Source organism: Vombatus ursinus, unplaced genomic scaffold (assembly GCF_900497805.2).
Source record: "Vombatus ursinus unplaced genomic scaffold, bare-nosed wombat genome assembly UNPS02009205.1, whole genome shotgun sequence".
Lineage (NCBI taxonomy): Eukaryota > Metazoa > Chordata > Mammalia > Diprotodontia > Vombatidae > Vombatus > Vombatus ursinus.
Window position 1 is genome coordinate 773,934 of NW_020948983.1, and position 13,343 is coordinate 787,276.

Consider the following 13,343-nt stretch of genomic DNA (forward strand, 5'->3'; position numbering starts at 1 on the left):
AAGGGAATGTGGGTGAATTAGAATAAATTCTCTCTAAGATCCTGTTCAGTCTAAGATTCTATGATTCTCAAAACTGCCCTAGCAATTCTACTTCTGTGACTTTATCCTAACACTTTCCTGGACAGGAACAGAAAAGACCCACCAGCACAACAATATTCAAAACTGCTTCATTGGTAATAGTAAAGAATGGGAAACAACCTATCTACCCAACAAATGACCTGAGAATGGCTGAATACCTTATGGCATATTAATGCACTGGGATATTACAATGCCATAAAAAGATAAATATGAAGAATACAAGGAAATATAGAGATATTTATATGAAGCAATGCAAATTGAGATCATCAGAACCAGAACAACACAGACATCAACTACAATTACAGAAAACAAAGCCAAAGGTAATGGGACTTCTGAAGGATTTGGAAGGCAATACATAGCAAAGACAATTTTTTGGTTTGTCTGATCTGCTTGTTAATTTGTTTGGTTCTACTCTGTTACAACACATGACATGAATAGTTGAGGATTTTATGTATGATTTTAGTCCTTATTTTGAAGGATTCTATGATTGTATTTTTATTCTCTCTTTTTCAAATTTCAAATATACTTTTATATTTATTTTTAATGTTTTGTTGATTTTTTTCCCATCACTGTCACTTTCCAGTGACTTCCAGCCGCCAATAGAACACTTCTTTCTAACAAAAAAATGCAGCTAAGCAGAACAAATCAACATATTGGCCACATCTGAAAACATCCTCAACATTCTACTTTTGGTCCATGACCTCTCAACTGAGAGGCCGGCGGTTTGCTTTGAGGTCAGTTCTCTGAAGTCAGAATTGGTCACTGCTTTGATCAGAATTCTGAGGCCTTTCAACATTATTTTCCTTTCCATTATTATGGCAATGGACACTGTTCTCTTATGATTCAGTTTTTATGTGTATTTCCCATCTCCAAGTCCTATCCTTCTGTCTCCCATACAGTGATTAAAACAGTACCTGGAACTGAATAGGAGTTCAATAAATACTTAAAATGGTGGCCTCTTCCCCCCATAAAGATAAGCGTCATGGTCTTCTTCAAGCTAGGGCATGGATCTGTGATGTCATTGGTATTAATAGCTTCCAGATGAGGAAAATTCCCTCTACCAATGAAGCTTGGCACCTTCTCTGCAATTTACTGTCTTAGACAGTTGCCTAGAATAATGAGAAGTTAAGTGAATTGCCCAGGGTTACACAACCAGTATATGTATCCAAGGTGGGATTTGAACTCAGATCTTCCTGGATCAAAGAACAGCTCTCTATTCATTATGGCGTACTGCCTTTCATATGCATTCCATACAAAACAATTGTAATTTTCACATTCAACATTGTCTCAGGAATGGAATAAATGGTTTTTCTCTGCAATAGAGGTTCTTAACCTATTTTTGTATCATGAAACCCTTTGGCAGTCTGGTGAAGCTCTGGTGACCCCTTCTCAGAATAATGTTTTTAAAGGAATAATAGAATATGTATATATATAGGAGTACAATAGAAACCAAAGGTTAGTGAAAATTAAAATGTAATTTTCCCCTTCTAAGTTCACAGACTCCCTGAAATATACCTATAGATTATTAATTCCTGTGTTAGAAGCATAGTTCCAAAAAGCCCACAGAAAGAATACTGAAAATCTTCAAGGATGTTAGGAGCGCCTTATTCATTAGGAATAAATTGAAGTTAATATGGGGCTGTTACTAGCCTTGGCTTTTTCCAACTTGTGTTCTATCTCATCAGAAATTTTCACTGAGAAAAAGAAGGCCACACAGGCTTCTTCCGTAGACTGCCCAGGGACCTCATATGGGGAAAATTGCTTGGCGCTTTCACTGGCAGGCACCATAGCCCACCTGCTTCTAATTGTGCACACATATCACCTGGGCTGCTGATTTGCACCTGCAGTTGGCAAATTGGCCACAGGGTGTCCAATAGCAGGGCTGGACTCCAGCTTGGTTGGGCTTAATTAGTAGTCTACAGACAGTTGCACCTGCAGCTAATTATGGGTGCAAAACAGGCTGCATGAAGGAAGATTGGCTTTGCGCTATATCTAAGTGGCCTCGACCTGGAAGGTTTTATTGATTAGCATCCTCCCTGGCAAGACCTCCACAATGGTGTCTCTTGGGTTCTACACTGTTCGCTTAAAAAGACACATCCTTAGAAGAAGGTGCTGATGTCAGACACATACCTGGAAGCCCCGAGGGAGCCATGGGAAAATGCCAGCTTCCTCTGTTGTGCTGTATTTTAAATAGGGTACTTTCTAACAAAGTTCAGGAAGGGACCAAAAAAAATATTGTTGTTGTTCATTTCAAATGTGACCCCATTTGGAGTTTTCTTGGCAAAGACACTGAAGTGATTCGTGTTTCCTTCTCCAACTTATTTTACAGATGAGAAACTGAGGTAAACAGGGTTAAGTGACTTGCCCAGGGTCACACAGCTAGTAAGCCTCTGAAGCTGAATTTGAACTTAGAAAGATGAGTTTTCCTCACTCTAGGTCCAGCACTCTATGCACTGTGTCAGCTAGCTGCCCGAGAGAAAAGAAAGCTGGTACCTAAAGATCTTCTGAGAAGTAGGAAAAGGGAAAGAATGGGGGGAGCAGGCAAGAAGCCAAGGAAAGAAGATATATTTTTATGGTGGGGAGGATGGAAGGTGAATGGTTGGAAGCAGATTGCTTTGAAAACTATACTCTGCATTGACTTAGTACAGGGTCCCTATTAATTATTCATAAGCACACCTTGACTGGACTTACAGAGCTCCTGTGATGCCTCTCAGGCAGATAGTGGGTTACTGGCAATGGTCCAGCTGTACTGGCTACTTTGCTATGGTTCATAAGGGACTATGCATAGCAGACCTGGGTATTTGTAGGCAGAAGGCTGGCCATGAGATTTCCATTCTCTTTTCTTTTTCTTTCCTCTACTTGGAACTTACTCAGCATTCTCTCCCAGAGTAAGCTGAAACTTTGGGGGTTTGGCTGCAAAGGTATTTGTTTAAAATGTATTTGCTGCTTTTGAGACAAACAGTGGGAGGGAGAGAAGTCATCCTATTCATTCTTAGGGACAGGGTAATAAATGAGGAGGCCAAAAAATTGCAGAATGAGCTGAGATGAACATTTACCAGTTTTTGTTTTGCTTTATTCACAGATCCTGTCTGTGGGGACAGATCTCAGACATACTGATATGCAGAGAATAGAGCTGCATTTGGATGCCTTTAGCCATAAGACACATAGGATCATATATTTCAAACTGGGGACCATTAAGGCCAATAGCTTTATTTTACAGTTAAGAAAACTGAAATCCAAAGAGGTTAAGCAATTTGCACAAGATCATATGGGTCACAGAGACTTGATTTATATAAATATATATGTATATTAATTTATTTTAATTTATCAACAATTACTGCCATAAGCTTTTGAGTTTTAAATTTTTCTTCCCCTCCCTCTTCACCTCCCTCCCCAAGAAGGCAAACAATCCGATATAGGCTCTACATATATTTTCACATTAGTCATGTTGTAAGGAGGAATTAGAACCAATAAGAAGAACCACAAGAAAGAGAAAACAAAACAAAACAGAAGAAAAAAATGGCAAATAGTATGTTTTGATCTGCATTCACACTCCATAGTTCTTTCTTTGGATGTGGATAGCATTTTCCATCATGAGACCTTTGGAGATGTCTTAGATCCTTGCATTGCTAAGAAAGGCTAAATCTATCAAAGTTAGTCATCGCACAACGTGGCTGTTACTGTGTACAATGTTCTCCTGGTTCTGCTCACTTCACTCAGCATCAGTCCATACAAGTCTTTCCATGTTTTTCTGAAGTCAGCCTGCTCATCATTTCTTATACCAAAATAGTATTCCATTACATTCATATACCACAACTTGTTCAGCCATTCCACAATTGATGGACATTCCCTCAATTTCCAATTCTTTGTCACCTCAAAAAGAGCTGCTATAAATGTTTTTGTACATGTGCGTCCTTTTCCCATTTGTGTAATCTCTCTGGGATATAGCCCTAGAAGTGCTATTGCTGGGTCAAAGGGTATGTACATTTTTATAGCCCTTTGGGCATAGTTCCAAATTGTTCTCCAAAATGGTTGGATCATTTCACAACTCCACCAACAATGCATTAGTGTTCCAATTTTCCCACATCTTCTCCACATTTATCATTTTTCTGTTTTGTCATGTTGGCCAATCTGATAGGTGTGATGTGGTACCTCAGTTGTTTTGATTTGCATTTCACAGAGACTTGTTTGAACCTATGACTTCTTATTCCAAATCCAGAACTCATTCCACTATGCTATGTTCTCACAGTACAGTATCTTTACTTAAATCACTGCAAATCCTTGACCCAGGATCAAGGTGAAATTTTACTCCTTTGGAACTGTCATAAGGGATAGAGGAAGAAACCATGCTGGGAGTGGTCTGCTAGTTTTTCCTGAGGTATGTATCTAGAGAACCTCTCACTGCTTGTCAAGTCTAGAGATCATTTGTTACTTCTGGTGATTCATGGGAAAGAATGATGCTACCAGAAGGAACATAGAAAACATTGCTGAGAACTTGCAACTCCTAGGTAAGAAACTGAAAACCTTAGAGACTAAGGTGAAGTTTTCATTCCTACTACTGTTTGAAGGTAGGGATTTCAAAAGAGTAAGATGAATTTGGGAAATGAACACCAGACGAAGGTCTTAAAATGGAATTTGGACTTCTGAACTGTGGCTTAAAACAGGAATCATGGGGTTTTTGGTTAGGGATAAGGAGGTCTGGTAAATATAATGTGTTGCAAGAGATTTTAAAAGTGATAATGAAATGAGGCAGAAGAGTAAGAAAAGAGAAAACTGCCTATATAAATTGGCCAAGTGAGATACCACAGAGAGCAGAAAGTACAACATAGGAAGATTATCAGCAAAGAGGACAATAAATTCATAGGAGACGATCTTTAAGAAGAGAAAAGAGCAGTGCAACCCAAGTTCTTAGCTACCTATTCATACATGCACAGTGTATGGGTAATAGAGTGAACTAGAAAAGCAAATTTGGCCTTCTATGTACCATTGAGATTGGTGCAACGGGACTAATGTGGTTATTTGAGGGCATGAATTATTCAAAAGGAATAGAATACCTGAAGGAGATGGTCAAATAGCTTTCTGTGTTAAGAAGATTATACTGATGTGAAGAAATCTAGGAGCCTGAGTTGTAAAGCAGAAGAATGTTTGAGTGAGGATCAATGGAAGGAAAACCAGAAGTGACAGAATTGTCAAGTCAAGTCATCAACAAGCATTTATTAATCACAGCCAGGCACTGTGTTAAGTGCTGGGAATATAAATACAAATAGAAAGAAAGACACTTTCTCTACCAAGGAGCCTAATTTCTAATGGGGAGGGGAAGAGAACATGTAAAAAAGGAACCTAAAAGAAGGGGGAAGTGAAGGAGAGGAAGGGAGGTTCCCTAAATTGGGGCATTATAGAGAAAAAACTGGAGACTCAGGAGAGAAGCCTGGGGAGGAATGAAGACAAGGCCTTTCCTCCCTGAAATGAAGATTATGGGAAGAACTAGCCAATCAAAGGAAGGGGCAGCTTGGGAGAAGGTCCTTCCCACGTGAGAAGTCCAGGAGTAGGTAAATTTCCAGGGTGAAGGAAGTCCTGTGGCATAATTTAGAAGCTCTGAAGATTTAAGATAGTAGTGATAAAGCAGAAATTAATTTACAGACCACCTGGCCAGAAGGAAGAAATGAATGAGGTGTTAGGTAGACAGATTATAATAAGCCTAGCAAGGTATCGTAAAATTGGAGCAGTTCTATTTTTGGCCCAGTGGCTAGGATGTTGTTCTCTTCCAGAAGCAGAACAGCTGACAGTCTTGAGTTGTCTTATTTGATGTTGTTGTTCAATTGTGTCTGACTCTTCATGACCCCATTTGTTTTTTTTTGGCAGAGTTACTGGAGCTCATTTTACAGATGAGGAAACTGAGGCAAACAGGGTTAAGTGACTTGCCCAGGGTTATACAGATAGTAAGTGTCTTGAGGCCAGATTTGAACTCAGGAAGATGAGTTTTCCCGACTCCAGGACCAGCACTCTATCCACTGTGTCATCTAGCTACCCTTCTGAGAGATTATCTCAGTGTGTTTTAAGCTCTGGCAGGTTCTACCAAGTTGGAGAGACTTTAGATATGGGCCCCGTGGCACACTGTATATCTGCTGTCCAAGGGCCAGTCTAAGACCAGAGCAGCTTAACACTGGTTTGGCAGCAGGATAATGAATGTTAAAGCCCTAGTAGCTCTTAAAGACTCTACTAATGATAGAAAGACCATGATCTGCTTTGATGGAAGAAGAGACTGCAATAACTGAAATCACAGATGCTTGAAGCATTGAAGTGCTCTATAGAAGATAGAAGCAAAGGCAAGATAAGTAAGGATGAGTGCCAAAGAGTGGCACAGTCCTGTGAGAAGTGGGTCTCAGGAATACTTAAGTTCAGAGTGAATTGGAAGTGACAGTGAATACTAGGCACAGAGATAGGGATTGGACCTGTCATGTCCTTGGTATATGGTCCTCATCCTCTACCGATGAAGGCCCACATCTGCTCCACAAGTTAAGAATCTTAAGAGAGGATAAGTGGGATTTGCCAAAGTCTGTGTAGCCAGAGCATGTCAGAGGTAGAATTCAAAGCGATGTCTTCCTGACTCCCATGCTAGCTCTTTATCCATTCTGCCACATTGCCTCTCTGAATACTAAGGACAACAAAAGGGATTTTTAAAAAAAAGTTAGGAATAGGAGGATAATAAAAAAAAGGGAACAGGACCATTGCTTGAAGGGAATAGAATCTTGATAATGGGTGATAGAGAAAAGCTGACCTATTCATTTTTCTTTCTTTTTTTAAACCAAGGAAAATGACATTTGGACTATGAAGGACAAAAATGGATACAAGGGAATCGAAACCTAAGATAAGTCAAGATAATAAGGTGGCACCCAGCTGTCAACAAGTTCAAGACACAGACCCAGATGAATTATATTGCAGGATACTGGAAAACCTTATAAATGTGATTGCTGAGTCAGTAGAACAGTAGAGGTGCTTTAGGACTAGTATGACAAATGTCCTAATTTTTGAAAAAGAGAAGCAAGTGAAGTTTTCAAGCTATAAGCTAGTAAATTTGTTTTTTATTCTTGGTCAGATTCAAGAATTTACTTTTAACCTGTAGCCTACCTAACCTTTCCTCATCTTTCAAGACTACAGACCAATTCTGATTTCAAGGACTAAACTAAAAAGGTCCTTTTTCTTTCTTTGGCTCATTATGCCTGCACTTGAAACTTATTCCATAATTTGTGTTTAGGTTTCCACAGATATGGGTAACAGAAGTCCGTAGCTCCCATACATGTATTCAAAGTAACATGCATATTGAGTATGGTATAGTCTTTAGTTTACCCCACAGAAAAGGCAGAAGATTCAAAGTACTGACAGGAAACCCATAAATAGAACCATAAAACACATAAAGCACTTAATGGTCTCAGAGGAACCTATAAACAGATAAAGAAGACACATAAAGGACTCACAGTGGTTCCCTTTGGAAGGAATTGAGTTCCAGGTTGCTATCAGGTCAACACTGACATTTTGGTGAATCCCTTGATCTCCTACCACAGAGGGTCAAACAAGTGACCCACAGCCTACAACACTGAACAGATTAAAATGTAATTGGGTAAAATTTAGCAAAATAAATAAAACTACAATAAAACACAGATAACATTACATTTTAAAATTAAATCAATATGCTGCCCTTAGGGATTCTTAGTGGCCCCTGTTTCTGTTTGAATTTGACACCATTGCTATATAATATGTGGAAATATATTTAAAGCTTCCTTTTTTTAGTTTCTGTAACAACAGTAAGAAACAATATTTCCCCAGCCTAAACCCGTTATAGACTTTTCCCTTTAGGAAAATGGGCAGAATAAAAGCTAAAACCTTCCCTTAGGGAAAGGGATTAAGGGTGAAAACCAAATTTAACTCTTATGTAGATAAGATCCTTACCTCCTTTTATTTTATTTATTTTAAAATTTAAAAATTTATTTTTATTTTATCAATCAAATGATTGATGTTGGGATCCACCATTCTCCATTGATCAAAGGGGGAAGGTCCCTTTGGTTACTTTAGGAGTTCTATTGATTTCTTGAGAGGGACTGGTACAAGAAGGAATGGGAGGGTGACTTTGTTATTCAAATATTTTGGAATGTAAACTACAAACTGTACTTTAACATATCTTTTCCTTTTTCAAAATTTTTATAAATGTTACATAAAGTTGTCTTGGGGTTAGAGAGTCATTTTGAAGGGCTCAGTTAAAGTTGTAAAAAGAAATGCTTGACTATTATGTTGATGTTAAATTAAATTAATTTATTTCTGGCAGACTTGAGCCTAACATGTGGAGTATGGTATTAATATATTTTTTTCAACAAGGACCTTCTAGATTAATTTTTTTCTCTGTGGTTTGGACTCCTGTCCCTCCAAGGCAAACAACACTTTGGGCCTGCTGGACAGACAAGCCCCTTCTCTTCCTATTGGACCTACACCTTCTGAATAACTCACTCTAAGAATAGAGATGGTAAGATCCAATCTATTTCTCATTTGCCTAAGATGTGGTTTTAAGTTTGAGAGCTCCCACAGCTTTAGGGGCTACATGGACTGTTCTTTTTCTAAGAGGCATGTTGCTAGGGAAATTCCCTTTTCTTTCCTAGACTGTCTGATGTCCAAATTCTCAAATTTATGGGTGCTCTCAAGATAACCCCTAAGGCAGACATTGCTCAAGAAATCTCCCTTCTCTGCTCTAAGCCTAGATTTTGGGCCCATGCTGCTTTGGAAATTCCCCTCATCTCCCAAAGAGCAGATTGACATTATGAAACATTGTCCCTGAATTCCTCTGTCAGGCTGAGTGATCAAGTATGTTTGTTTCTTCTATCTGTTTCTATAGGAACTCTAACATTGCTCTAGCTGCTGCCATCTTGTGTGCAAGACTGCTTATTCTCAGTTTTCTGGTCACTGTTCAGAAAGGTAAACAGAAAAGGCAAAAGGGGACCAGGCCATTTGAAATCCAATAACTCTTTTCTCAGGTCATCTGAGGATTAGATGTCCTGATTTTCCAAAAAAGGCTGAGAATAAAGTCTACAAACCATAGGTCAGTGAGGTTGGCTTTGAGTCCTGGAACAATTCTAGAATGGATCATTAAAGAGATAATTAGTAAAATCTAGAAAAGAAAGCAGTGATCATGAAGAGTTTGCATCATAAAGAATTTCATGACTTTATCAAGAAAAGATCCTTCCAGATGAATCTCATGTCCTTTTTTTCATGGTACTATGCTGGTAGATTAGGGGAATGCTCTATAGAGATATGCGTTAAACTATAATGTAGTTAGGTAGATTCAGAACTGGTTGAATGATCAGAAACAAAGAGAAGTCATCAATGGACCCAGGTCATCCTAGAGGAAGATCTTAAGGGGAGGGATTTATTTTTAGCTTGATGCTATTATCAAAGACTTGGATGCCGTGTTTAACAAACTGTCAAAGGACACAGCTAGAAGAGCTGTTGCTAATACTGTGGATGACAAAGTCAAGATTCAAAAAAGATCTTAGGTTAGAACAATAGGCTCAATCTAATCAGATGAAATTTAACATAAACAAATGTGAAGTCCTGTACCTGGGTAACAAATCAATTTTACAAGAATAGACTGGAGGAGTAGTACAGATAATGCTCAATCATTCAATTCCAGAATTCTATCAAGTCTGGAAAGCTGCAATCAATAGTGACATGACATTGAAAGAAATTAATGGGGTGTTAGATTGCATTAATGGAAATATGGTGTCCAGAATATGGAAGGTCCTGTTTTACTCTGCATAAGACTGTATTTGGAATATTGTATTAATTTATGGACACCATATTTTAGAAAGGACGTTGACAAGTAGTAACATATCCAGAATTAACCAAATACCTCATAGAATTACAAACTTTGAGAGTAGGAAGGGATGGCAGAGATAATCTATATCTGAATAGGAATACCCTCTATCATATACCAAACAAATGGTCATTCAGTCTCTGCTTAAGACTTTTAGAAAGAAGGCACTTACTGTAATCCAAGGCAGCTAGGATAGAAGTGGAAAACTTGAGATCATTTAAGAAGGAAACTGAGGATCTTTATCCTGGAGTATGGAATCAATCGGGACATGATAAGCATCTTCAAGTATTTGAAAGGTTGTTATGTAGAAGATTAGTCTTATTCTTCTTGGCCTCAGAGAACAGAAGTAGGAGAAATGAGTGAGAATGTCAGGGATGCAGATTTTGGCTCTTTGTGAGAAAAAACTTCCTAACAATTAATGTTGTAAAAAGTAGAGTGGGCTGCCTCGGGAGGTGGTGAGTTCTTGATCACTTTATATCCTTAAATAGAGGCTGCAGAATTGTCAGAGATCTGTTAGACTAGATGGCTTCTAAAATTCTTTCCAACTTTGAAAGCCTGTGAGTCTATGAAATATTACTCTCTAGGGCCTAATGTGATTTTATTCTTGAGATCTTTGAGGTGGGAGTGAATATATAATGTATTTGTAATACATAATGCATTTTGAAGCATTCTCACTGAAGTACCCTAGTACCTGGAATTCTATCCTTTATGTTAAATTGTTTGGGTAAAACATTTATCCTCTCCTTATCAACCTCTTTGTGAGTGCAAATGCTCCTGGAAGGCTGGGGCAAGAGACAGAATTCATTAAGTCACTAATAGGTGAGTGTGAAACCACAAACTCTCAGAATTAGAAGGGGACTCATTGGCCACCTAGTTCAATTCGTATCTGAACATATCAAACAAGTTGTTATCTGACTTTGCCCGGAGAGCTGAAGTGAGAGGGAACCCACTGTTTCTCAAGACATTGCATTCCACTCTTGGGCAGCCCTAATTTTTAGGGAGTTATTTCCTTACATCAAGCCTAAATCAATCTCTTTGCAACTTTGACCTTTGGAGCCAGAAAGAACAAGTATAATTCCTTTCACATGAAAGCCCTTCAGATACTTGAAGACAGCCCTCATATGCCACCATGTTTTTTTCTTTTCAAAGTTAGATATTTGAATTTCTTTCAACAAACAACTTGAACTAGAAGCCTCCTCCTAGTTTTCATTCTCTGGACAGTCTCGAGCTTATTATATGCCTTTCCTAAATGTGGTACCCAGAACTAAAGACAGTATATGCTCCAGATGTGGTCTGACAAGCTCAGAGCACAGCTGGTCTTTCACCTCCCTAGGCCTGGATATTTTACCTCTACTGATGCAGCCTAAGATTTCATTAGCTTTCTTGACTGCTGACAATTGAATTCAACAAAAACTTATTAAGTGTCTGTCTTATAGGAGATAATACACTAGGCTGCTGGAGATGTAAAGACAAAAATGAAAACAATTCCTGCTTTCAAGGAGCTCTTTAATCCTCTGGAATGATACAATATGCACATATCAAGTAAACATGAAGTGTATTACATAGTCACCTAGGGTAATGTCAAGAGGAAGTGTGTAAGTGAGGAGGTTGAGAAAAGGTGCCATGTAAGAAATGGCCTCTAAGCTGAGCTGTGCTTGGAAAGAAGCTAGGGATTCTATGAAGCAGAGGCGGGAGTGAATGCATTCCAGACGTGAGCGACTATTGGTGTGGAGTCATGGAGATGGAAGATGGGATGTTGTGTACAGGAAACAGCAGGCCAGTTTGACTGGAGTGGAGAATACTTGATCATTGGAGTGATCTGACACAGGACGGAAAGGCAGGTGGGAGTTAGATTTCTTTATGTGGTAGGAAAGGGAAGGGAACATGCATTTAATAAGCACCTATGTGCCAGATCCTGTGCTCAGTGCTTTGCAAATATCTCATTTGAGGATGTTGTATTTTGTCTTATTTTAGATATTCTGTCTCTGTAGTTTATCTTATTTTTCTCTTAGAAGGAAATCCTATCAAGATTTTTTAGTAGAGGCATGGCATGGTTAGGTCTCTGTTTTAGGAATATCAATTTGGCAGCTGTGAAGAGTAGATTGTAAAGATGCAAGCTAATTAGAAGGCTGTTATAACAGTGCTGGTGAGAGGTGATGAGGACCAAAATCCTATAGGAAATTCTACAAGGTAAGGACTGGGCATATAGTCAGCATCCCAGGATCAATATCAACAAGCAGGTGGAGCTGTGAGGGGTAGAGTACAGAGCTCTTGGGGATGGGCAGGGCTTTGCACTTCTATGGAAGTAGACCGAGTGGCCTAGTCAATGGTAGATGAAGCTCCCAGCTGCTGTAATGGGATCCTAGGGTCAGTGTCAGCAGGTAGGTGGGACTCTGAGGGATTCAGGCAGGGTGTTGAGGTCTGTGTCATGGAGGCCACTGTGAGACAGAGGTTGAAATGGATGTTGTGGAGGTAGAGTTGCCAAAACTTGGCAACTGACTGAATGTGGGAGTTGAGGGATAAAGTCTGTGATTCTGGGTGACTAGACGGTGGTGTCCTCAACAGAAATGAGAAAGTTTGGAAGCGGGGTGTGGGTTTGGGGAAAATGAGTTCTCTTTCTGGACATTTTAAGTTTGGGATACCTTTGGGAATCTACGTAGAAAATCCCAGCAAGTAGTTTGTGGTTGATGTAGGACTGAAAGTACAGGAGAGAGATTATGGCTGGATAGACAGGGTGTTCCACAAATCTCAGTGCAGTTTTAAGCTTTAGAAGATTTGGGAAGCAATTACATAGATGACAAATGAAATCATGGGGTCTGATGACATCACTGAAGGAGAACAGAGAGAGAGAGAGAGAAAAGGGTCCGTGCCAGAGCCTTGTGGTGAGCCCACATGTAGTGGGCAGAAGGATTATGATCAAGCAAACTGTGAATGGGAGACCAGAGAGGTAGGAGGAATAACAAGGAAATATAGTATCACGGAAGTCAAGGAAAGAGAGAGTATCCAAGAGACATAAGGGTGGGGTAGTCAACTGTATCAAAAGCTATAGATAAGTAAGGAAGTATGGGCCACAAGAAAAGACCATTGGAAAGCCCTTGGGAGATCACTGGCAGCACTGGAAAGAGAAGCCTCAGTCAAACATTTGGGTTGGTAGTCGGATTGTAAGGGACTAAGAAATGAGTGGGAGGTGAGGAAAGAGGCAACAATTGCCGCCTGTACTTTTATAATGAATTTTGTTTCTAGATAAAAGTCAACTAATTTTTATTGCCATCTGAGCAAAAGTTTGCTATAAATGAGTGAACCCTGGGGAAGGACAAAGAGGAACCCCTGGACAGTAGCCTTGGACTTAACTATGAGTCTACGTATCTAAGCTCTCTTTCTTCTTCTTCTTCTTCTTCTCCTTATT